The sequence below is a fragment of the Chlorocebus sabaeus genome, chromosome 2 (assembly GCF_047675955.1).
Source record: "Chlorocebus sabaeus isolate Y175 chromosome 2, mChlSab1.0.hap1, whole genome shotgun sequence".
Taxonomy (NCBI): Eukaryota; Metazoa; Chordata; class Mammalia; order Primates; family Cercopithecidae; genus Chlorocebus; species Chlorocebus sabaeus.
Window position 1 is genome coordinate 97807242 of NC_132905.1, and position 23411 is coordinate 97830652.

A 23411-nucleotide genomic window follows, 5' to 3' on the forward strand; every position below is an offset into this window, starting at 1 on the left:
AAAAATATTTAATAATTCATTTCAAAGCCCAATGTGTACAAAAAAATTTTTCTTTTCTGTGTCCTGGGATAAGCCAGCTTTTGTAAGGAAAACCCATAGTTTCCAAAATTAGCCAGGACAGTGGCCCTGTTTTCTATTTTTATGTCTCTTTGATGTCTGACCTCAGCGGCCACAGCTGACATCTCTCCGCCTCTGCAGGCAGCCCGTTGTGCTGTGTCGTGGTCGAGGCTCATAAAGAAAATTATGCTGCACAAGGCTATGAGCTCGTGAAGAAGGCTCTCAGAACCCCCCTGCCTGCGAGGTCTGGGGCCCCCCGGGTTCCTCACGCCACAATTTGAGACGGTGATTCAGACAAATTTCCTTCTTCCCTTCCCTCTGCACTCTTTCTCCTTGTGAATTTTACGTCACTGTTGCTTCATTAAAGGGATTGGGACGTCTTCCTTCTTTATGTTCTGGGAAAGTTTAATTAATGTTAAAATAGTCTATTCTTATAGGATTTGTAGAATTCACTTGTGAAGTCATCTGCCTTTGGTATTTTTGTTAGAGGTAAATTGTAAAAAACTGTTTAATAGATATTTTAATTATTTTTATTTTACAATTTTTTTTTTAAATACAAGATTCCATGTAGAGGTGTTTTTTTGTTTTTTTTTTTTTTTTTTTTTTTTTTAGAGATGAAGTCTCCCTTTCTTGCCCAGGCTGGAGTACAGTGGTGTGATCTTGGCTCACTGCAGCCTTGAACTCTTGGGCTCAAGCAATCCTCCTGCCTCAGCCTCCCAAGTGGCTGGTGTGCCCCACCACGCCCAGCTAATTTGTAAATTTTTTGTAGGGATAGGAGTCTTTCTGTGTTGCCCAGGCTGGTTTCAAACTCGTGGTCTCAAGTGATCCTCACAGCTCGGCCTCCCAAAGCACTGGTATCACAGGCCTGAGCCACCATGCCCAGTACTCAGATATTTTAATTCTGTAAAAACAGGTCAGCTGGGTGTGGTGGCTCACGCCTATAATCCTAGCACTTTGGGAGGCCGAAGCAGGTGGATCACGAGGTCAGGAGATCAAGACCATCCTGGCTAACACAGTAAAACCCCGTCTCTGCTAAAAATACAAAACTATTAGCCAGGTGTGGTGGCGGGTGCCTATAGTCCCAGCTACTTGGGAGGCTGAGGCAAGAGAACGGCGTGAACTCGGGAGGCAGAGCTTGCAGTGAGCCAAGATCGCACCATTGCACTCCAGCCTGGGTGACAGAGTGAGACTCCGTCTCAAAAAAAAAAAAAAAAAAATTTCAATTTAGCTATTAAGATTTAAAAAAATTATTTTCCTTTTATATTTATTAATTCCTTCAGTTACTTTGTAATTTTCAGCTTTTTAAGTTGGAGGCTTCATTCTCTTATTGTCTTGCTTTCATTTCTAAAGATTTAAAGTAATTGATGGGTTAAATTTTCCTCTAAAGCACTGCTTTAGTTTTATTAGTATGGTTTCTGAAAATTCTTCAGTTTTTCTTTTTTTTTTGAGACGGAGTCTCCTTCTGTCACCCAGGCTGGAGTGCAGTGGTGCGATCTCCGCTCACTGCAAGCTCCACCTGCCGGGTTCACGCCATTCTCCTGGCTCAGCCTCCCGAGTAGCTGGGACTACAGGTGCCTGCCACTACGCCCGGCTAATTTTTTGTATTTTTTTTTAGTAGGGACGGGGTTTCACTGTGTTAGCCAGGATGGTCTCGATCTCCTGACCTCGTGATCTGCCCACCTCGGCCTCCCAGAGTGCTGGGATTACAGGCATGAGCCACCGTGCCTGGCCAATTCTTCAGTTTTTACTTCTATTTTCCCTTTAAGAGGAGCATCTAAGAAGATAATGTTTAAATTTCTTTTTTTTTTTTTTGAGACGGAGTCTTGCTCTGTCGCCCAGACTGGAGTGCAGTGGTGTGATCTCGGCTCACTGCAAGCACTGCCTCCCGGTTCACTCCATTCTCCTGCCTCAGCCTCCCGAGTAGCTGGGACTACAGGCGCCCGCCACCACGCCCGGCTAATTTTTTTTGTATTTTTGGTAGAGACGGGGTTTCACCGTGTTAGCCAGGATGGTCTCGATCTCCTGACCTCGTGATCCGCCCACCTCGGCCTCCCAAAGTGCTGAGATTGCAGGCGTGAGCCACTGTGCCCGGCCTTAAATTTCAATATAGAAAAGCCTGTTTTCTGATTTTGTTACTAATTTCTGGGGAATGTTGTTTGTATTTTAATTATTACTTGGTATTGGTTGAGAATTTCTTTGCTGCTTCATATATGGGTGCTGTTTATGAATGTTTCCATGGGATATTGAAAACAGAAAGGAGTGTTCTCTCTTATCAAGTACAGAATTGCCTCTTTCTCCTTATGCGCTGCTGCTTTAATTTTGTTGTTTATGTGTCTAATAGCCTTGTGTGTTTATTTCTTGCCTGCGTGTTCTTTCTCGGGTTGGAAGGGACACGCGTGTCTCCTGCCTTCACGTGCTGAGATGGGTTTCTGTGGCATCCTCTGAATTTCTGCTTAATGAAGTATGTCGGGTTATTTGGCATGAATATATCGAATGACTATATCTGCTCTAAGCATTTTAGTTTTAGTGTTATATTCCTGATTTGTCTCATTTATTTCATTTGGCCTGATATTGTCTAATATCATGATATCGGACCTCTTTTTTTTTTTTTTTTTGCATTTTTCCAGTATATATTTATTTCATGTATTTTTAACTCTGCTGAATTTCTCTGTTAGGTCTTTCTCTTCTATCTGCAGAGTTGGGGTTTGTTTTAAACTAGTGCGAATGTTGTCCTTTTAGTAGGTGATTGGAGTCTCTTTGTATCGGTAGGTGTGATTGGTGTTTGGACCAGGGCTATGGTCATTTTGTGTATTTTAGGGAGTTGCAGTTAAAATACATGCACATTCGCGCACACACATCACAGATGCCTGCATTGTCCCGTGTGTGGTTTCTGCTCTTGGCCTTTCTGGGTTTTTGTTTCACTTCGGTCGAGTTTTTGGTGTTGAGCTGATAGTTGGGAAAGTTGGAGTCTTGTTTGTGGCTGCCTCATGCTCATGTTCATGGCTAAGCTCCTCAGGCTGCTCCTTTTTGGGTGACGTCTGTTGCTTCTCTAGGAAGAGTGACAGTGGCAGAGCATGTGGCCCCTTGCTCCTGTCCCAGAGCCAAGCTGTTCCCTCTCCCCACTCCTGGCACCCGGTGACCTGCGGGCAAGTGAGGGGGGCCTACTGTGCTCTGGCCTGCCCCACTGCCCCATTTGCTGGGTTGTCCTCAAAGCACACAGTAACACCCCCCCACCCCCACCCCATCACCCCACACCCCCACCCCCATCACCTACACCCCCACCCCATCACCCACACCCCCACCCCATCACCCACACCCCCACCCCCATCACCCCACACCCCCACCCCATCACCCGACACCCCCACCCCCATCACCCGACACCCCCACCCCATCACCCCCACCCCCACCCCCATCACCCCACACCCCCACCCCCATCACCCCACACCCCCACCCCATCACCCACACCCCCACTCCCATCACCCACACCCCACCCCCATCACCCCACACCCCCACCCCCATCACCCCACACCCCACCCCCATCACCCACACCCCCACCCCATCACCTCACACCCCCACCCCATCACCCCACACCCCACCCCCATCACCCACACCCCCACCCCCATCACCCCACACCCCCACCCCCATCACCCCACACCCCCACCCCCATCACCCCACACCCCCACCCCCATCACCCACACCCCCACCCCCATCACCCACACCCCCACCCCATCACCCCACACCCCCACCCCATCACCCCACACCCCCACCCCATCACCCACACCCCCACCCCCATCACCCACACCCCCACCCCATCACCCCACACCCCCACCCCATCACCCCACACCCCCACCCCCATCACCCCACACCCCCACCCCGTCACCCCACACCCCCACCCCGTCACCCCACACCCCCACCCCGTCACCCCACACCCCCACCCCATCACCCCACACACGTACTGCATCAGCCTTCTTGCTCCGTCACCTCCGTCCAGGGCACATCTGCCGCTCTGGGGACCGTGAGCCTGTTGCAGGCGCAGTCCCGCCGCTGCCCTGCGCTGCCGCGGCTCCCCTTCCTCCGGGTCTCTGCTGAGCCCTCCAGGCCCCCCGGTCTGCCGTCTGGTTGCAGGTGTTTTATAGAGTGTACAACTTTATGCTCCCACCCCAGTCGTCTCCACGTTGGTGTCTGTGTGTCCTCTCTGTCTTTAAGTTCTGCCTCTGTGTGACAGTTTCACGGTTTCTGTGACCAAAACACAGGTTTAGTCGCCTGCCGCTGGCAGAGTCCAGTTAACAAGAGCAGGTCGGGTATAAAGAAAGTGACTTTATTCCAAAGCTAGCTTAGGGGAAGTGGTAAAGGCTCCTGCCTTGAGGGTACCACTTTGCTTTTGGAGCAGAAAGTGGGCACATTTAAAGTAAGGGTGGGCATGTGTGGCACACAGGGGAGGAGGCAGGCAGGTGGGGGTCCATATAACTCCTTTCGCTGCCTTATCTACCGGGTGGGTGAGTTGGCGTCTTCATAGGCAGAACTGTGTTGTGAGTGTTGTGGGTGTTGTAGGGCTTGTGGGGATTGTGGGAGTTGGGGTTGTGGGTGTTGTGAGAGTTGGGGTTGTGGGGGTTGTGGGTGTTGTGAGAGTTGGGGTTGTGGGGGTTGTAGGGGTTGTGGGTGTTGTAGGGGTTGTGGTGTTGGGGTTGTGGGTGTTGTGGGAGTTGGGGTTGTGGGGGTTGTGGGGGTTGTAGGGGTTGTGAGGGTTGTGGGGGTTGTGGTGTTGTGGGAGTTGGGGTTGTGGTGTTGGGGTTGTGGGTGTTGTGGGAGTTGGGGTTGTGGGGGTTGTGGGGGTTGTAGGGATTGTGGGGGTTGTGGGGGTTGTGGTGTTGTGGGAGTTGGGGTTGTGGTGTTGGGGTTGTGGGGGTTGTGGGAGTTGGGGTTGTGGGAGTTGGGGTTGTGGTGTTGGGGTTGTGGGTGTTGTGGGAGTTGGGGTTGTGGGTGTTGTGGGTGTTGTAGGGGTTGTGGGTGTTGTGGGTGTTGTAGGTGTTGTGGGTGTTGTAGGTGTTGTGGGTGTTGTGGGTGTTGGGGTTGTGGGGGTTGTGGGGGTTGTGGGAGTTGGGGTTGTGGTGTTGGGGTTGTGGGTGTTGTGGGAGTTGGTGTTGTGGGGGTTGTGGGTGTTGTGGGTGTTGTAGGGGTTGTAGGGGTTGTGGGGGTTGTGGGGGTTGTGGGTGTTGTGGGTGTTGTAGGTGTTGTGGGTGTTGGGGTTGTGGGTGTTGTAGGGTTGTGGGTGTTGGGGTTGTGGGTGTTGTGGGTGTTGTGGGTGTTGTAGGTGTTGTGGGTGTTGTGGGTGTTGGGGTTGTGGGTGTTGTAGGGGTTGTGGGTGTTGGAGTTGTAGGGGTTGTGGGGGTTGTGGGTGGTGGGTGTTGTGGGGATTGTGGGTGTTGTGGATGTTGTGGGTGTTGGGGTTGTGGGTGTTGTAGGGGTTGTGGGTGTTGGGGTTGTGGGTGTTGTAGGGGTTGTGGGGGTTGTGGGTGTGGGGTTGTAGGGGTTGTGGGGGTTGTAGGGTTTGTAGGGGTTGTAGGTGTTGTAGGGGTTGTGGGTGTTGTGGGTGTTGTCGGGGTTGTCACCCAGGCTGGAGTGCAGTGGTACGATCTTGGCTCACTGCAACGTCTGTCTCCCAGGTTCCAGTGATTCTCCTGCCTCAGGCTCCTGAGTAGCTGGAATTACACGTGTGTGCCACCATGCCCAGCTAATTTTTGTATTTTTAGTAGAGACGGGGTTTCACCCTGTTAGCCAGGCTGGTCTTGAACTCCTGACCTCAAGCCATCTGCACACCTCAGCCTCCCAAAGTGCTGGGATTACAGATGTGAGCCATCCCACCCAGCTGACAGCTAAATTTTTAAATGCCGTTTATACTTGTGATTCTTTATGTGTTTAACTTTCTTGGTTTTTTTTTTTTTTTCCTCTTTTTGTCTTGAGTTAACTTTCTACTTTACCATCACCATCATTATTATTTAACATTCTTTTCCTTCATTTTCCTGCCTGCTGTGGGACTGGGTGAAGTTTTTTTTTTATTTCCCTTTCCTCCTGTTGCAGAAGTCACACGTCTGTCAATCATTTACATTCTTGGAGCATTGTCCTTAAATGTTAGGGTGCATGCTTGACGTCACAAAAGTTCACCGGTGTCTCTATTTTCTTTTTAAAAAAATTTCAATAGTGTATGGGGTACAGGTGAATTTTGGTTATGCGTACGAGCTCTTTAGTGGTGAATTCTGAGATTTTAGTGCACCTGTCACCTGAGCAGTGTACACTAGACCCAATATAGAGTCTTTATCCCTCACCCCCTTCCCAATTTCCCTGCCCGTTATGTTTTAGCTCCCACTTATAAGTGAGAACAGAGTTTTTGGTTTTCCGTTCCTGAGTTACTTCACTTAGAATAATGGCCTCCAGCTCCATCCAAGTTGCTGCAAGACATTATTTTGTCCCTTTTGATGGCTGAGTAGTATTCTGTGGTGTGTATGGACCACGTGTTCTTTATTCACTCTTCAGTCCATGGCCACTCAGGTTGGTTCTGTGTCCTTGCAATTGCAAATCGTCTTGCTACAAACATGCGTGTGTCTTCTTCCTCTCATGGCTTCTTTTCCTCTGGGTAGATACCCAGGAGTGGGATTGCTGGATCGAATGGTGGATCTACTTTTAGTTCTTTAAGGAACCTCCACACTGTTTCCGTAGTGGTTGTACTAATTTACAGTTGTAGAGGTGTTCCCTGTTCCCCACATCCATGCCAACAAAAAATATGAAACGCTTCATGGATTTGCTTGTCATCCTTCTGCAGGGGCCACACTCATCTCCTCTGCCTCGCTCCGGTTTTAGTACATGTGCGGCTGACGCAAGCATGGGCGTCTCTGTTTTCTTCCCAAATAGCGTAAAGATCTTGGAGCCGGGACTTTGGTTCGTGGTGTTTTCAGACCGGCTTTCCTGGTGCGTGGGTGCCATGCGGGCGTCTGCATCTCCGCGCTCGGAGTCCCCGGGGGGTCTCCAGACAGGATCCCGGTTGTCACCTGAAACTTGGAGAAGGGACAGGAGTGCACTGCAGGCGGAGGTGTGACCACATCTGCATCCCTCCCAGAGCGCGAGGCTGCGTCTTTTTAGTCCATTTCTTCCCCCACTGCATGCTGGGGCATTTATCTTGTCTCCAGCCCTGAGTGTGTGTGTGTGAGATTGTGTGTGTGAGAGAGATTGTGTGTGAGTGCGTGTGTGAGGGTGTGTGTAAAGCATGAATGTGTCAGTGTGAGAATGTGGGAGTGTGTGTGAGTGTGTGTTTGTGTAAAGCGTGAATGTGTCAGTGTGAGGGTGCGAGAGTGTGTGTGTGTGAGAGATTGTGAGTGTGTGAGGGTGTGTGTAAAGCGTGAATGTGTCAGTGTGAGAGCGTGTGAGTGTTGAATGTGTGTGTGACTCAGGGCTGAGAGGAGAGAGCGTGCTGGGCATGTGATGCTTGGTGAGTGTGATAGTGTGACGTAATCAGAAACATACATTTGGTCTCTGGCCCTGGCTCCGGGCACGAAGCTCCTACAGCCTTTACTGCTGAGTGTCTTTTTGTTTGCTACTAAGGTGACTGCGGCTGAGGCTCCAGGACCGCCTCTTGGGGGACAGGTTGCCAGGGCAACCGACTACATGATTAGAGTTTGGAACTCCACCTGTGGACCTCTGGGGAGGGGAGGGAGCCCGCAGAGGTGGAGAGGATCACCAGTGGCCGGTGATCTGCTCGATCGTGCCTGTGTAATGAGGCCTCTGCAGACTCCCTAAAGGACAGGGTGTGGGGGGCTTGCAGGCTGCTGAGCACGGGGAGGTTCCCAGAGGGTGGAGTCCTGGGGAGGGCACAGCAGCTCTGAGCTCCCTGCCCCATCCCTCGCCCTGTGCGTCTCTTCATCTGTGTGTATTCTTTGTAACATCCTTTATAATAAACCAGTAAATGTGTCTCCCTGAGTTCTGTGAGCTGCTCTGGCAAATTAATTGAACCCGAGGAGGGGTCATTGGAAACCCACCCTGTAGCTGGTCGGTCAGAAGCACTGGACGCCCCGTGCCCTGGACACCCCAGGCCTCGCCCTGTGCCCCTCTCCGCCCGGCTGTCCATCCGGATCCTTCGTCACACCCTTTATAATAAACCAGCAGACAGTTTCCCAGAGTTCTGTGAGCCATCCTAGCAGATGGTCAGACTCAAGGAGGGCACCGTGGGAACCCCAGCTTCCGGCCGGGTGGTCAGGAGCACAGGTCACAAGTGGGGCAGTCGCGAGGGCGAGCCCCGGCACCGTGGGATTTTCTGATGCTGAAATCCCCACCTGTTGAGGAGAGCAGAGCGTTCTGTGTTGAGTGTTGGATGTGGGGACAGAAGGAAGAAGAGTTTGTTGCCCGCAGGTGAGACTCGGCTGCACCGGGTAATGGGCACTCTGGAGTGCTTGTTAGTTGTGCGGTGCCTTTGACGGGCACTTCCCAGTCACTTCCCTCGGTCCGCGATAAAACGCGGGGGTTCATGGTTGTTCTTTTGTTAATCAGTAATGAGCTCCACGTTGCTGATTCTCTGAGCTCTCTTTTTTTTTTTCTGGGGATAAAGCATTAATTACTTTGTTAACAAGATTCTAACCTCCTGACAGCCTCCCACCCCAAGCTGGGTGTCTGGGGAGGGCGGGCCTGTCTCCCCCACCAAGGCGTGGGGTGAGTGTGGAGAGGACGTTTCACAGCTCCCCGGGGGTCACCGTCAGTGTGAGTGTTGGGACATTCTTTTCCTGATTTCTCTGTCTCTTGATGCTAAACCTTTGTGAAGGTTCAGCAGATACTCGATAGATCGTTGTGAGAATGCAGGCTTCCTTATTTGGGGGAGATTTTTTTTATAATGGAAAAGGTTTCCTTTTTTGGAAGTTGAAATCCTTGATTGCATCACCGAGGTGGGAAGAGATGAGGCTGGTATAAGGAGGAGGGTTTGAGGCTGGTGCCAGTCAGATGTGTGGACAGGAGGTACCCGTGGGAGGAGTGGGGCTGCTTCTGCTCTGGGACAGCCACTCACTGTTGTCCATGCAAGAAAACGCCAAAATAGTAGTGTCTTGTCTTTTTTCAAAAGTCAGGTTGCTTGCAAGGAACTCTGCCACTTTGTGCTTCGAGAAAGAAAATTCTCTTGAGTACAGACGTGCTTGGGCCAGGGTTTCCATGGCCGCTTGTGGCCCGCTGGGTCTCTGGGCCAGGATTTCCGTGGCCTCCTGCGGCCCACTGGGTCTCTGGGCCGGGGTTTCCGTGGCCTCCTGTGGCCCGCTGGGTCTCTGGGCCTGGACTTGGTGCTGCCCTCCTCTGTGGTGTGAGTCTCTGGAGCTGGGTGCTGGAGACTCCTCAGGGCTCCTCCGGGAAGGGGCTCCTCCTCTGCTCTGCTCCCGCAGCCAGGCCCAGTGGTGTAGGGCGGGCAGCGCTAGCCTCTGCCATGGTGGAGTCACAGAAAGGGGTTTAATGAGCTGCACACACCATCCAGGGCCTGTCCCAGGCTGGACCCCCATCCTGCACTTGGGGATGGGGATGAGTCACGGGAGGGCCTTGGTGCGTGTGGAGGCCCAGGCTCGTGGGGAAGTCGCACAGAGCACGTGTGTGATACATTTATCAGGGCCCTTCTCAGCCTGGGGACAATGAGTGGATGTGACGGAGGAGGCCCCTGTTCTTGTGGGGGTGGCGAGGCGAGGATGGTGAACACATCAGTAAACAGGAAGCACGAGGGGAAGCGTGCGAAGGAGTGAGGCACCCAAGACCCTGGGCCGAGCCAGGCGGGGACCTGCTTCGTTCCTCGAAGGAGGCTGCTGGCCTGGGATCCTCCTTAACCCCACCCTCAAGGCAGGCAGTGCGTAGAGGAGAGTGTTCCTGAAGAGAGACCTGCATGGCAGGGGGCACAGAGACACTAGGCATAGGTTCCCCCCCGGCACAGGCTGTGACCCGTGACCAAAGGCTGAAGGCTGGGCTGGAGCCACCTGCTCTGTGGGGAACAACAGTGTGCCCTGGGCTTCAATGGGGTCTCCCAGCTCAGGGGCTGCAGCTCTGGAGCCATGTGCCAGGCAGGGCACTCTGTCAGCGTCAGGGCTGCCGTGAGAAATGGCTGCATTTGTTCCCTGTGTGATGTGACTGGCTGCCCAGTGGTGGTGGCAGAGCCGGCCTGGGGTCTGGGCATGGGGCACCTGTCCCCAGCGGGGCAGGCTCTGGAGTGTGAGCGTCTGTTCTGTGTCAGGGGTCCCTGTTTCTTTCTCCCCACACTCACACAGGGGTTTTAGGCTTTGTGAAGGGTGTGCTTCCCAAAGAAAACCAGCTGCAGGTGTCTGTGCTGGCACAAGGAGAACAAACGCAGACAGCACTGGGTTCATTCCCAGAGGGGGTGGAATCCAGGCCAGGCGCACCTTGAGGCTCACAGCCTCGGGGACCTGTGTCCACCAGCACACCACCAGTGCAGGGCTCCTTGTGCTGCAGGAGGGTACGCTGGCATGAAGTAGGGGTAGGGGGAGCCGCTCTCGGGGGGGCACTCCATGTACCTCCAGATCCATGCACTCGGGGACGGGGTAACACCTTGGGAAGCAGCCTGCGTGGATGTCAGGATCCATAGTTTAATACTCGTTAGTTTGTCCCCTGTGAAAAGGACAAGAAGATTTTCTCCCTACTCCACTCTCGTGCTCAACACAGAACACTTCCGCAGTGAGATGCGTGGGTGTTTCCCCCCGCCAAGCAGTTCTTCCGGGCACCCAGCTGGGCACCCCCAGTTCCACTGAGTTCCGATGCGTCAGATCCCCCAGGGCCAGGGCTCAGTCCCACGAGACTGCCCCACTGTCAGATGCCAATCCCAGGTTGTGACCCATGACCTGTGGCTGGAGGCTGGGGTTCCCATGATGCCCTTGAGTTTGATCACTTGCCAGGATGGCTCGCAGAGCTCAGGGAAACACTGGCTGTGTCTGCTGGTTTCTTGTAGAGGGTGTTACGAAGGATCTGATGGACAGCCAAGGGGAAACGGGTGCCAAGTGAGGCCTGGGGGATCCTGGGTGCCAGGGCTTCTGTCCCTGGGGAGCTGGGGTCCACGGGCCTCCCAGCATGTGGGTGAGTTCACCAACCCTGAAGCCCATTGTACAAGAGTTTTGAGGGAGCCTGGTCTCCAGGCCCTGCCCTTCCTGGAGGACGGCAGGGACACAGGGAGTGCTGTCGAGGGCCCTGCAAGTCACCTGTCTCTCAGGTGGGATTGGAAGGGCTTGTTAGGAGTAACAGTAGACACTCCCATCCTGTAGGAAATGTAAGGTTTTAAGAACTTTGTACAAGAACCAAATAGAACAAAAGATGCTCCTGTCACCCTTCCCACTCAGGAAGTAACAAGGAATTTATAAGCTTTGTGTCAGGAACCAGGGACTAAGACCAACAAATACCTGCTGCTTCTCACACAGCTCCCTAGGCCCACACCCGTGAGGAGCAGGTTCTGCCTTTGCAAGCACTTTCACGAATAGCAGTTCTGTCTTCCTCCTGTTAACAGTCAGGCGGTCAGGGTGGGGGCCGCCGCCCCGCCATGTCCCAGAGACCCTGGCCGCCTCCGACTGCGTGCTCAGGCCCCGGCTTCTGTCCTAGCTGCGGCTCACCGGTCTCAAGATGGCTGCCTTGCCCCAGCTGTGTCATCTGCATTCCAGGCAGGAAAGTCGAGAAGGGCATACCTGGGCTTTTCCTTTTGAAGACTCTCCCTGAGCCCCACCCCACTGCAGGGGGCCTGGGCTGTCACCCTGTGGGCTGAGACCAGGGCTGACATGTTGGAGAGGCGTGTGGGAGGGTGCGTTTTGGGATGGCAGCCAGAGCCTCCTGGGACTTGGCAGAGTGGTCAGGATTTCAAGTCCTGTGTGTCTTTGACCCTTTACCTGAGCTGCGTAAGAAGAGGCATTTTCTTGTTTCTTTGTGAGTCTTTCCTTACCACACTTCAGCCAGGGAGCCGACAAGTGGTCGTGCGACTTCTGACTTGGCCTCTTTTGTAGGTGTGGGGCCTGATCATGTCCTCGTGGTCAGTCTGTCTGTGATGATGAGAATGGGAAGACGGCCACGGTGCTCACCCTAGCAGGACTCTCTCCCCTTGCTGGCACTGGTCCAGCTGCTGTGGGCAGCTGTAGGCACAGTCCTGGGCCCTCCTGTGGTTGCTCCCAGCCACGCCGCTGGCTGCTTCCGCCGTCCTGGCTTGCAGAGACTCTGGGTCATGCGGGGAGCAGGGCAGAGTCCCCCCCCTCCTCGGGCAACAGAGGATCCAGCAAGATTCCTTCCTCCCCACCCTGCCCTGCCCCTCCCAGCCTGGGCAGGCAGATAAAAACCAGGGCCCCATACTTCTGCCACCTCGTACCGTTCACACACTCCAGCCAGCGACCTGCCCCCTGGGTCCAACAAGGTAAGGCCAGCAGGGCTGCCCCTGAGCAGAACTCTGTCTTCTCCGGTTGACTTTGAGGCACCCGAGTCATTGTGGGTAGACAACAGGGGGAGGGAGAACGGGAGCTTGGGGTCCTGGTCTTAGAGCCCATATTGTCTCCAAGTCCGTGCCCTCTGGGCTGGACTCTTCCTCAGCCCCAGCCCCAGCGCCTCCAGCTCCGCTCTGTCCCCTCAGGGGGCATTGACCCCTGGTAGCCCTGTGGCTTTTTGCCCCTGCACCCCGTAACCCTGGGTCGACTCGAGCACCTCTGACGTTCGTGCATCTGACCTGCGCCTGTCTCCAGCGCCCACGTTCCCACACAGAGCTCTGTCAGGGCATGCCACAGCAGGACCCAAGTCCACTCCGCCTCCTCCGTCAGGGCAGGCCAAGCCTTGTCCGCTGCAAATGTCCTGGGAGTAACAAACCCAGAGCTGGTCTCTCTGGTGTGGTGGCCACCGGCTCCATGTAGCTGCCTGCCTGGGAGAAGTGGCAAGGCCCATGTGTGAGGCCCTGAGAGCTGGAAATATGTACTAGATTTCAGTGTCCAATGGAGAAGTCCGTGATGTTTTGGATATGTTGGGTTAGATAAAACACATCATTAAAGTTAATTCCACCTTTCTCTGTGTTTTACTGTGGCCACTGGAACATTCAGTGGCACGGTGGCTGCGGCCAGCACCACGGTAGAGGTCATCTGTAGCCTTTTGCCTGAGACACAGATGCCTGCTTGGGACATGGACTCCAGGCCCACAGCCCTGTCCTCCGGCAGCGGTGAAGTCTGGAGCATTCTTGAGTAACGCACTGGTGGCGAGGCGGGTACTGAGCCTTCACTATCCCGTCCTTGGCTGCACAAGCTGTTTCTCTGGGGACCACGTCAGGTAACGTGTAGGACAGCAGGGGCGGTCCTGCAGGGAGGGTGTGTGTGCGTCTGTGTGGCAGGACTGGGGGTGATTTTATCTGGGATCCCCTGGGGTGGCCCAGGGTTGGCTCGGGTGTTTCGTTCTCCCAGAGAACAGGCAGCTTCAGGGGCCACGTGTGCACGAGAGGAACCCCCGGCCCCCGCCGCGCAGTCCTAGGTTTTGATGCTGCAGCATTTAAGAAAAGAGCTCTGTGTCGTGCTGCTGGGGTAGCTTCTGTGAGCTACGCAGGCTTTTTTAATTTATTTTTTTAAATAAAAATGAGGGCCAGGCACAGTGGCTCGTGCCATTAATCCCAGCACTTTGGGAGGCCGAGGTGGGTGGATCACGAGGTCAGGAGTTCAAGAAGACCAGACTGGCCAACCTGGCAAAACCCTGTCTCTACTAAAAATACAAAAAAATTAGCTGGGCGTGGTGGCGCATACCTGTGATCCCAGCTACGTGGGAGGCTGAGGCAGGAGAATCGCTTCAACCCAGGAGGTGGAGGTTACTGTGAGCTGAGATCGCACCATTGCACTCCAGTCTAGGTGACAGAGGGAGACTGTGTCTCAAAAAAAAAAAAAAAAAAAAAACACAGGTTTTGCCATGTTGCCCAGGCTAGTCTCAAACTCCTGATCTGCCTGCCTTAGCCTCCCAAAGTGCTGGGATTACAGGCATGAGCCACCAGCCAATACCAGATTTTAACAGTGGTCAGTCCTGGGGATGGAGACGGGGTGAGGGCTGAGCGTTCCCTTCTGACCGTGTACCTCGTCTTCGTTTAAAATTTTTACAGCAAGGTGTATTACTCTCTTTTATAAAATACCTTTAATTTACAAAATCTTGTATTTTTAATTTTTGTGGTATATACATAGTAGGTATATATATATTTCTAAATTTACAAAATCTTTTAAAAAAAAACCCACAGAGTTCAAAAGTTGGAGTGTTTCTTTGCTTGAAATGTTTTATTGCAGCTGAAGGACTAGGTGGGTCTGTCTTCCCCGGCCGTGAGGCTGTCGGGGCTGGTGCTCCAGGTGGATTGGAGGACTGAGTTTTTGTTTCTTCCCAATCCATTGTGATCCGATTTTAGAAGTTAGTGAAAGGAAGCTCCACCTCACGTGCCCAGCGCCTCTCTGCTCTTCCTGTCTTAAATCGCTGCAGGCTTCTTTCCAGCTAGAGGCTCGAGTGCTCTCAGCTGATGGGAAACCTCCTTTCCAGTGAAAATGTGAGATAAGCACTTTGGTTGGGTTGTGATCCTTGGCTCCTATCTATGGGAGCAGTGACTTCATGGTGAGTTGGCCTGGGTTTGAGTCCTGATTCTGCTACGGATTTGCTGTGTGGCTTTGGGCAAGTTGCTGAATCTCTCTGTGCCTCGGTCTCCTCATCTGTAAGGTGTAAAGGCTGCCGTGAGGAGCGAATGTGCAGGGCCACAGAGCTGCCAGGTTGGGCCTGGCCTGCAGAGGGGCCTGGTGAGGGCGACCGACGTCCCTGGGAGCAGGCATCCCAGCTCAAGTTAGAACGCCTTGCCCCAAATTCTGGAACTCTTCCTGTTGGTGTTTGGGGAGAACGCACGCTCCCTCTACAAGGAGCTGGGCCTGTTGTGTCCTGGCAGGGCTGATGTGGCGCCTGCTGCCCGGTGCCCTGGGAAGCTGAACCAGCTGGACGCGGCTCCTGGACGCAGCAGAAATGGAATAACCACTCTGCCCACCAGAAGCTGTGATCCTTGCCGGATGCGGAAGGCTCCTCTGCACAATAAGAAGGAACGATTTCAGGCAGGCCAAGGGCATGATGCTTTCAACTCCAGCCACAGGGGCCCTCTTCTCCGGGGCCTCCAGGCGTACCCCTGCCCTGAGTTTGACACGGTCACTGTTTTGAAAATGCCTGCTGAGAAACGCTGACACAGCGTTAAGGAATATACACATAGGCAAGGTGGCAAGCCCCGTCATTTCAGGGGAGCAGCCGAGTTCTGTTTCCCCACTCCCCTCACCCCGAGGGAGGGAGTGAAATAGGGTAAGGTTCATCAAGAGATTCTGCAAACCAGCGTGGGCAGCACTCTGGAGGGGTCAGTGCCTCCCGCCTGGGGACAGAGACCTCTGCTTCTCCCGACCGTAGGCTGCAGTGATCCATGCAGTTCACTGCTCTGTCTTAAGGTTTGACTTAGGTTTTAAGTGTTTTTACTCAGAGCAAGCTGATACATGTGCATTTTAAGAATCGTGATAATTGTTCCAACAGATTTCATGTCTGAAACTACATCTTGTTTAGAAATCACTTTCCATGTAGGAGTTTTCCTTCTGGGATGCATTTCAAGCTGGGGCACTCGTTACTGGAAACGTCATCAGATTTACTGAGGAGGGTATGTTTGCATGTGTTTGGCCACCTACGGATACTACAGATACGGCGCTGTCTAATTTTGTTTCACAGTGAGCTGAAATGTATCCCCACGCCAATCCTCTTTTTTGCCCTACGGAGCTTGTGCCTTGGTCCCGCCCTAGGTGGCTCCGGCAGGTTCCTCAGCTGTGTGTACCCACCACCCCCACCTTGTCTGCACGTGACTGTGTCTGTCTTTAGGAGGCCACACAATTCAGGAAGCAGAGCATGTCACCCTGGCCAGACATACCACATTTTGAAAAGTACATGCGTTCTCGTTATTTCAGTGTGAGGTGCCTGAGTGGCAGGGCCCCGATGGCCAGTCCCCCGTGACCCTCAGAAGGAGGCTGCTGCTCCTGTAGCGGGTGCCTTGTGCGGGCGGGGGGCTTTGTGTGCCCACCTTTCGCAGAAGCAGGGCGTGTACAACCGTGCGGCAGTGGCAGCATGAGACGGTTCTGACGGGCTCCAGAGCACAGGAGACGGGCCTGGCTCCGGGTCACATGCGGGCTGTGCGTGCTTTGTTTGGTTTGCATAGTAACCCGCGCCCTGTCCCTGTGTGGATTGGAAGGACACCCTGTCAGCCACTCCCTGCCATCACCACACACTCCTGGAGCCTCTGCCACCACAGCCCGCGCTGACCCCAGAGCGAGTCAAAGCCAGGAGCCTTCCCACGGTGGGACTTCTATTTTTATTTGTGTCCTTATTTGTTTATTGAAAGATGTGAAGGGCAAGTGGGGTTGGCACACAGAACAAGACGGCGCTGCCTGCTGGCCACGGCAAAGCCGCCTCCCCCGGGCGCCACTGTCCTGGGCAAGGCCTGGTCCCTGCGGAACTGGACGTGGCCTGCCAGAGCCAGTGTGCGTGGCGGGACAGGGGACACCCGCAGGGGCTTAGCCTGTGGACGCTGCTCCCCCCTGGGATGGAGGGAGAAGGCGCGGCCCGCATTCCTCAGGTGGGAAGGTGGGCAGGGTGGGCAGCAGGGGCTGTGGGGCTCGTGAATGCTGGGCCTTGACCCTCCGTGTTGAGGTCCTGCCCCTGTCACTGGCCTGGAGACGGCTCCCGCCTGGCTGAGCGTGAGCTAAATCCAGATAAACGGGTTGGTGAGATGGCGCTCCCAGTGGGCTCCCAGCGTCTCATTAACCTCATAAATGCAGTGGACGCTGTCTGGGCTGCCGGTGACAGACGCGTTCTCTGGAGCACTGACAGCCCAGGCGACAGCCCAGGCGTGCCGGAGAGAGAGGACTTGAGTGTCTGTCCTCCTGGAACCCAGGGTGCCTTGTCCTGGTGGTTCTGTGTGCGTTGTCCAGCCATGTTTTCAGGTTCAGGAAGTCACAAATCACAGTGTCTTTGAAGAAAGTGGGGAATAGTTGTCAACCGTCACTCCCCGGAGAGTCTGAGGCAGAGAGAAGTCAGGTTCCCCTTCCAGGGTACCCTGCCCCTGGGGACGCAGTCATGGGAGGTCTTGGGGCAGAGCCACCGTGCAGTGGGGTGGGAGGCTCAGGTACCAACACCAGTGCAGCCTGGTTCCCCGTCCTGGGCCTGCCAGTGACTTTGTGGTCGTGGGCAGGATTATTTTCAGAGGCAGTGGAGCTAGTGGGACAGAGCTGTACTGAGTGCTGAGGGATCATTTGTGTAAAGCACCTGCCACTGAGTGTGACCTCAGGGTTGCCCGTGCGACCTCAGCGTGGCCCATGGGACCTCGCCGTGGTGTCTTAGCAACATCATCTTTCTTACTGTCCCTGTTCTCTGGGCCTCTCTCAGACCTTGGGGGCACCAAGCTCTGCCCAGTGAACTCAGAGGCTGCAGCCCCCGATTGTGGGTGTCCACAGTGGGCAGGTCTGGGGGGGTGAGGGTGGGTGGGTGTTTCTGCTGGGATGAGGGGAAGGTGGGGATGAGGTGGGGGTGCACACCTGGGCTGAGGGGGCAGAGGGAAGCAGGGTTTGCTGGTACATTCCCAGGGGGCCGCTCCAGGGTCCAGCATCCCCACCCTGGGGCGGCAGGAGGCGTCTCCTCATGGTGGCCGCGGTGGCCCACGGCAGGCTGGCGTGCGGTCCTCAAGCTGCTGGTGACAAATGCAAGGGGCCTGCTGCCCTGTTCCCTCGGGTGGTCACCACCTCCTTCCTGCATGTTCCTGTTCCGCATTACAGGTTGTTTTTATGGCCCCCCCTACGTGAGATCCTGGGGCAGGGGCTGTGGGGGCTCTAGAGTTGGGGTGAACGCACGTCTGAGGCTCGTCAGGGACTCAGCGTGGGGCCCTGGGTGGATTTGCCGTTGCCTTCTCTCGACGGCCCCGTGACTGGACGGCCCAGCTGCTCTGCAGGTCGGTTTTCTTGTCCAGACCCGGGGTCGGGGCAGACGCTGGATGAGGCGGAGTGTCAGCGAGGGAAACAGAGACCTTTTAGAAATGGTGTCAGTGACACCTGCGTGCTGGTCCTCCCATGTTCCCCGCGTCTGGTGCTAGTGACCTCCCACTGCTGGGGTGAGGGGAGGTTAATCACACCTGGAGTTTCGTTCAGTCACTTGTGTGAGAAAGGGAATGAGGAATCTTCATGGGGTTTATCTGAAGAAAGATTTCATTGACATCCTAAAAACATGCTATTTTATGTTGCGGCTCAGAGGAGGCCTCCAGGAAATTGCATCAACAGACACTCGGTTCTTCTCTTGTAATAGTTTTGTATAAATCATTCAGTTTTCAGGTCCAGGGAAATAATCTGGAGATTTTGTATTCCTGTAACATTTGCTTGGGTAATATGTTCAAATGAGCTTTATTCTTCTTAACCTTAAAGAAGAGACGTGGAGGTAAAAACTGAAGAGCCACATGGAAGTAGGACACCACATCGGCCACGTTAGCGGGACTCCCAGGCAGAGAACTGCCACGTGCTTCGGCATTGATTGACGTTGAGTGTCCCCAGCCACCGGCACGGTCGTCAGGAGTCAGACAGGGCAGCTCCCATTCATCAGAAACACCACTGGAAGGGGATTTTGGCAAAGGTCTTATACCAAAATCCATTATTTCAAAATAAATAAAACCATAATTCTAAACATTCTAGGTTTTCTGTAAAGAGCATGGTGAAAAGCTCCAGCTATCTCAGTGTTCCATACAGGTTCTGCTTTTTACCTGAAGAGGATCTCGTGTGTGTGTGTGTGTGTGTGTGTGTGTCTGTGTGTCTGTCTGTCCGTCTACCTACCTACCTGTCATCTATCTATAATTGACAAAATATAATTGCGTATATTTTTGGAGTACCGTGTGATCTATGTGTACATCGTAGAAAGATTAATTAAGCTAATTAACATGTCGATCAGCTCACCAACATTGTTTTTTGTGGTGTGGATGTTAAAAATCTATTCTTTTCCCAATTTTGAAATGCGATACGTTATTGTTAACTGGTCGCCACACAGCACGGCTGATCATGAACATGTCCCTCCGGTCTAACTGAAACTCTTCCCTTTGATCAGCACCTCTCTTGCCCATCCTTGCACAAGCCCCCAGCCCCTGGTAACCACCGTGCTCCTCTCAGTTCCAGCGAGATCTCTGTTTCCGATTCCTCGTGTGAGTGAGGTCATGCAGGATTTGTCGTTCTGTGAGTGGCTGATTACCCACTTAGTGTCAAGTCTACCAGGTTTGTGTGTGATGTTGCCAGTGACAGGACTTTCTTCTTCATTATGGCTGAATACTAACACTGCTACCACCACACGCTCGCTATCCATTCGTCTGTTGGTGGGCACCTGGGCTGCCTCCATTGTGCGGCTGTTGAGGGTGGTGCTGCAGTGAACGAGGGCGTGCAGGTGTCTCCTCGACACACTGGATTCAGTTCCTTTAGATACATACCCAGAAGGGGAATTGCTGGACCTTATGGTAGTTCCTTTTGTTTTCTGAGACAGAGTCTCGGTCTGTCGCCCAGGCTGGAGTGCAATGGCACAATCTTGGCTCACTGCAACCTCCGCCTCTTGGGTTCAAGTGATTCTCTTGCTTCAGCCTCCCAAGTGGCTGGGATTACATTTGCCCGCCACCATGTCTGGCTAATTTTGTATTTTTAGTAGATATGGGGTTTCACCATGTTGGCCAGGCTGGTCTCGAACTCCTGACCTCAAGTGATCCACCCGCCTCGGCCTCCCAAAGTGCTGGGATTACAGACGTGAGCCACCACACCTGGCCGGTAGTTCCATTTTTGACTTTTGGAGGCTCCTCCAGACGGTTTGTGTAGTGGCCCACTGATGGACCCTCTCTCTTCCCCACAGTGTTCCAGGTCCCCTTTCTCTGTGTTCTCATCAGCACCTGTTACATTCATCTTTTTGATAATAGCCATTTGAACGGCATGAGACAACACTTCCCTGTGGCTTCGATTTGCTTCTCCCTGATGGTTAGTGATGCCCAACAGCTCTTCGTTAACCTGCTGGCCATGGCATGGCTCCTTCCAAGGCACAGCCGTTCGGGTCTGTTGTCGTTTACTTTCTTGCTAGTGAGTCTGAGCCCCTTTATCCCGTGGATGCTGGATCTTCATCGGGCATGTGGTCTGCAGGGTCTTCTCTCACTGGAGGGTCATCTCTTTACCCTGTCGCTCCCTTTGTCATGCAGAAGCTATTTAGTCTGCCGTAATCCCAGTGATCTGTGTTTGCTTTCGTCATGTATTTTTTTAAAGCTGTGCCGTCTGTTTTTTCCATGGGGAAAGGTTTGGGAGTATCGATGATGTCATCACACTCCTGGCTGCTGCTTGGCATTTTCCATGCCCAGCATTGTTCTCAGTGCACCCCGGGGGTCTTTGGCTCTCCACAGCCTACTGGCGTCCGTGTGTTGTTATTCTTTATGGTTGAGGAAACTGAGGCACAGCTTGGAAGCAATTGGGCGCTGGGGTTCGACTCCAGTAGTCTCGGCATGTAGCAGCGAGTGCGGGAGGGACAGCACATGGGAAGGGTGAGGGGAGAGTCAGGAGAGAAGGACGCCGCATACCAGATACCCAGAGGCCCCGGCGGCCTCCATCCAAGCAAAGGCCCAAGCACCAGCTGCAAGAGCCAGAGGACGGCGCTCCCATGCCTGCCGCAAGCCTCACGTGGAGAGTGGATGGTGGCATCGAAACACCAGAGGGTTAGAACTAAGTAGCTGGGCAGGGTCTGTGGGTGCAAGGCAGGAGGCCCTTGGTCTGGAACAGCCTGGGGGCCCCATGCGCTGGCCCGGTGTGGGCCGGCCGCGCCTGGTGTGCTGCTTCCTTTCTCAGTCGTGACCGGCTGCTGTACCGGGGCAGGGGCAATGGAGCAGGTGTCTGCCCCACATTGCTCATCCTTGGTGGTTTGGGTGATGAGGTTTTGAGACCTGGATGCTGGAGAACAGGCACACATGGGCACACGGCACGCCAGCCCCCCGAGCACCAGCTCCCCACCCTAGCACCAGGCCCTGGGCACCAGCTCCCCTGCTGAGCACCAGCCCCCCCCCGAGCACCAGCTCCCCCAACCCTGAGCACCAGCTCCTCCCCTACCCCGAGCACCAGCTCCCCCAACCCTGAGCACCAGCTCCCATATGCCAGCCCCCTGAGAACCAGCTCCTCAAGCGTGCCAGCCCCCCAAGCACCAGCTCCCACATGCCAGCCCTCTCACCGCAGTGTGCCTGTCCCCACCTCCCAAGGGTGAAAGGAGAGGCCTCCAGGCCTTGCCTTCCTTTGCTGTGCCCATGCTCAGGGATGGTGACTTCATAAGAGGCCATAGAGACTCCGCAAGTCCCCAGGCCGTCGGCTGCCTGGCCCTGGCCTGCGTGGCAGCACAACCTCATTGGTAGAGTCAGGAGGCTGGGCCTCCACTAGGAGGTTATACAGTCAGCATGGCTTAGGTGTCAGAGAGAGGAAAGGACCTGGAAGAAAAGAACTGTTTCTTTTAGGCCCTGCAGGGTAACCAGAAGGTAAGACTAGGAGGTGTGCGGTGATGGTGGGGCGGAGGAGGGGACAGTGGAAACCTGCGGATGGGTGGGCTCACGCCCTGGCCGTGAGCAGGACGACATTCAGGTGGTTGGGAGCATGAGGAGGCCACATGCCTGTGGTGGAGGAGCCACAGCACAGAGCAAGCCACACCGTGCCACCCACATGCTGCCAGTCACACCATATGCCACTCACACACCACCCACACCACTCACACGCCACCCACACACCACCCATGCCACTCACACGCCACCCACGCCACTCACACGCCACCCACGCCACTCACACACCACCCACACGCCACCCACACACCACCCATGCCACCCACACACCACCCACACACCACCCACGCCACCCACACGCCACCCACGCCACCCACACGCCACCCACACCACCCACACGCCACCCACGCCACTCACACGCCACTCACACCACCCACACACCACCCACGCCACTCACACGCCACTCACACACCACCCACGCCACCCACACGCCACTCACACACCACCCACGCCACTCACACACCACTCACCACCCACGCCACCCACACGCCACCCACACCACCCACGCCACTCACACGCCACTCACCACCCACGCCACCCACACGCCACCCACACCACCCACGCCACTCACATGCCACCCACGCCACTCACACGCCACCCACGCCACCCACACACCACCCACGCCACTCACACACCACCCACGCCACTCACACGCCACTCACACACCACCCACGCCACCCACACGCCACCCACACCACCCACGCCACTCACATGCCACCCACGCCACTCACACGCCACCCACACCACCCACACACCACCCACGCCACTCACACGCCACTCACACGCCACCCACGCCACTCACACGCCAATCACATGCCGTGCACAGAACCAGTGTGGAGGCTGGACAGAGGGGCTTCTCAGCTGAGAGCATGAGGAAGCAGTGGGGAGCACCTGCCAATTCTGGAGAGCTCAGCAAAGTCACGAAAGTGCCGTGCCGTGCTAGCACGCTTTGCTGTGCGGGCATTGGTTGGTGTCACACACTGGGCCATGTGGTGGCCTTGAGTGGCGAGGGAACAGGAGGCAGGCTCGGGACACACCACAAAAGCAAGTGTAAGAGCTGGGATCCCCAGGGGCAGTGCCCCCCAGTAGCAGCACCCAGACCCCGCCTCCCTCCAGCCCCAGGGAGGCTGAGCCAGGGTCCCCAGCTGGGAGTGCCCCCAAGCGCCTGGCCCTGGCAGGCATGAAGCCGTTCAGGAGGAGGGCAGGGCCAGCATAGCCCACAATGACACCACTGTTTTTACAGTGGGAAGTGGCCTTAGAGGTCAATTGACATCCAGGAGCGGCCTGCAGGGCGGCCTCTGCGCTCAGTACTGGGCACCGGCGCCTCCGTGGAGCTTGGAGAGACCTGAGGCTGGGCCCACAGATGCTCACCGCTCGGTGGGGGCGTTCTGGGGCCTTAGGCTGGGTCCGCCTGACATCTGGGGAGTCTGTTCTTCAGACATAGAAAGGGAGTGACTCTCTCAGGAAGGCTTTTTTTTTTTTTTTTTCCTTATCATGAGAAAGACAGTGACCCAGGCGTGGGGCAGGAAGGACAGCCTTGCTTCTCAGGCCCCGACAACCTGGCTTCATCATCGCAGGCGGCCACGGAGGAGCTCGGCCTCGGGCCCACAGCGCCTCTGCTACTCTGGAAATTAAGGAGTGGAGAAGCCTCAGCCAGGGCTCGGGGCTTGGGGCAATGCCCCGGCTCTCCAAGTATGTTAAGCACACGGAT

The 23411-nt window shown here is 54.9% G+C and overlaps 1 protein-coding gene and 1 non-coding gene across 5 annotated transcripts in view; one reads left to right on the forward strand and one right to left on the reverse strand.

Annotated features, from left to right (window-relative positions):
- Positions 1–23411, forward strand: part of AGPAT3 (1-acylglycerol-3-phosphate O-acyltransferase 3) — a 119371-nt gene that overhangs the window by 41700 nt on the left and 54260 nt on the right. The window contains exon 1 of one of the 4 annotated variants that reach the window (XM_073010963.1): positions 15838–15848. The exons of the other annotated variants lie outside the window; for them this stretch is intronic. The gene's annotated coding sequence lies outside the window, so the exon portion shown is untranslated. Of the gene's footprint in view, positions 1–15837; positions 15849–23411 lie in introns of those variants that run through there. 4 annotated transcript variants of the gene reach the window in all.
- LOC119619546 (U6 spliceosomal RNA) lies at positions 6830–6932 on the reverse strand. Its single transcript, XR_005236010.1, has one exon. It is a non-coding gene; the product is annotated as a U6 spliceosomal RNA (small nuclear RNA).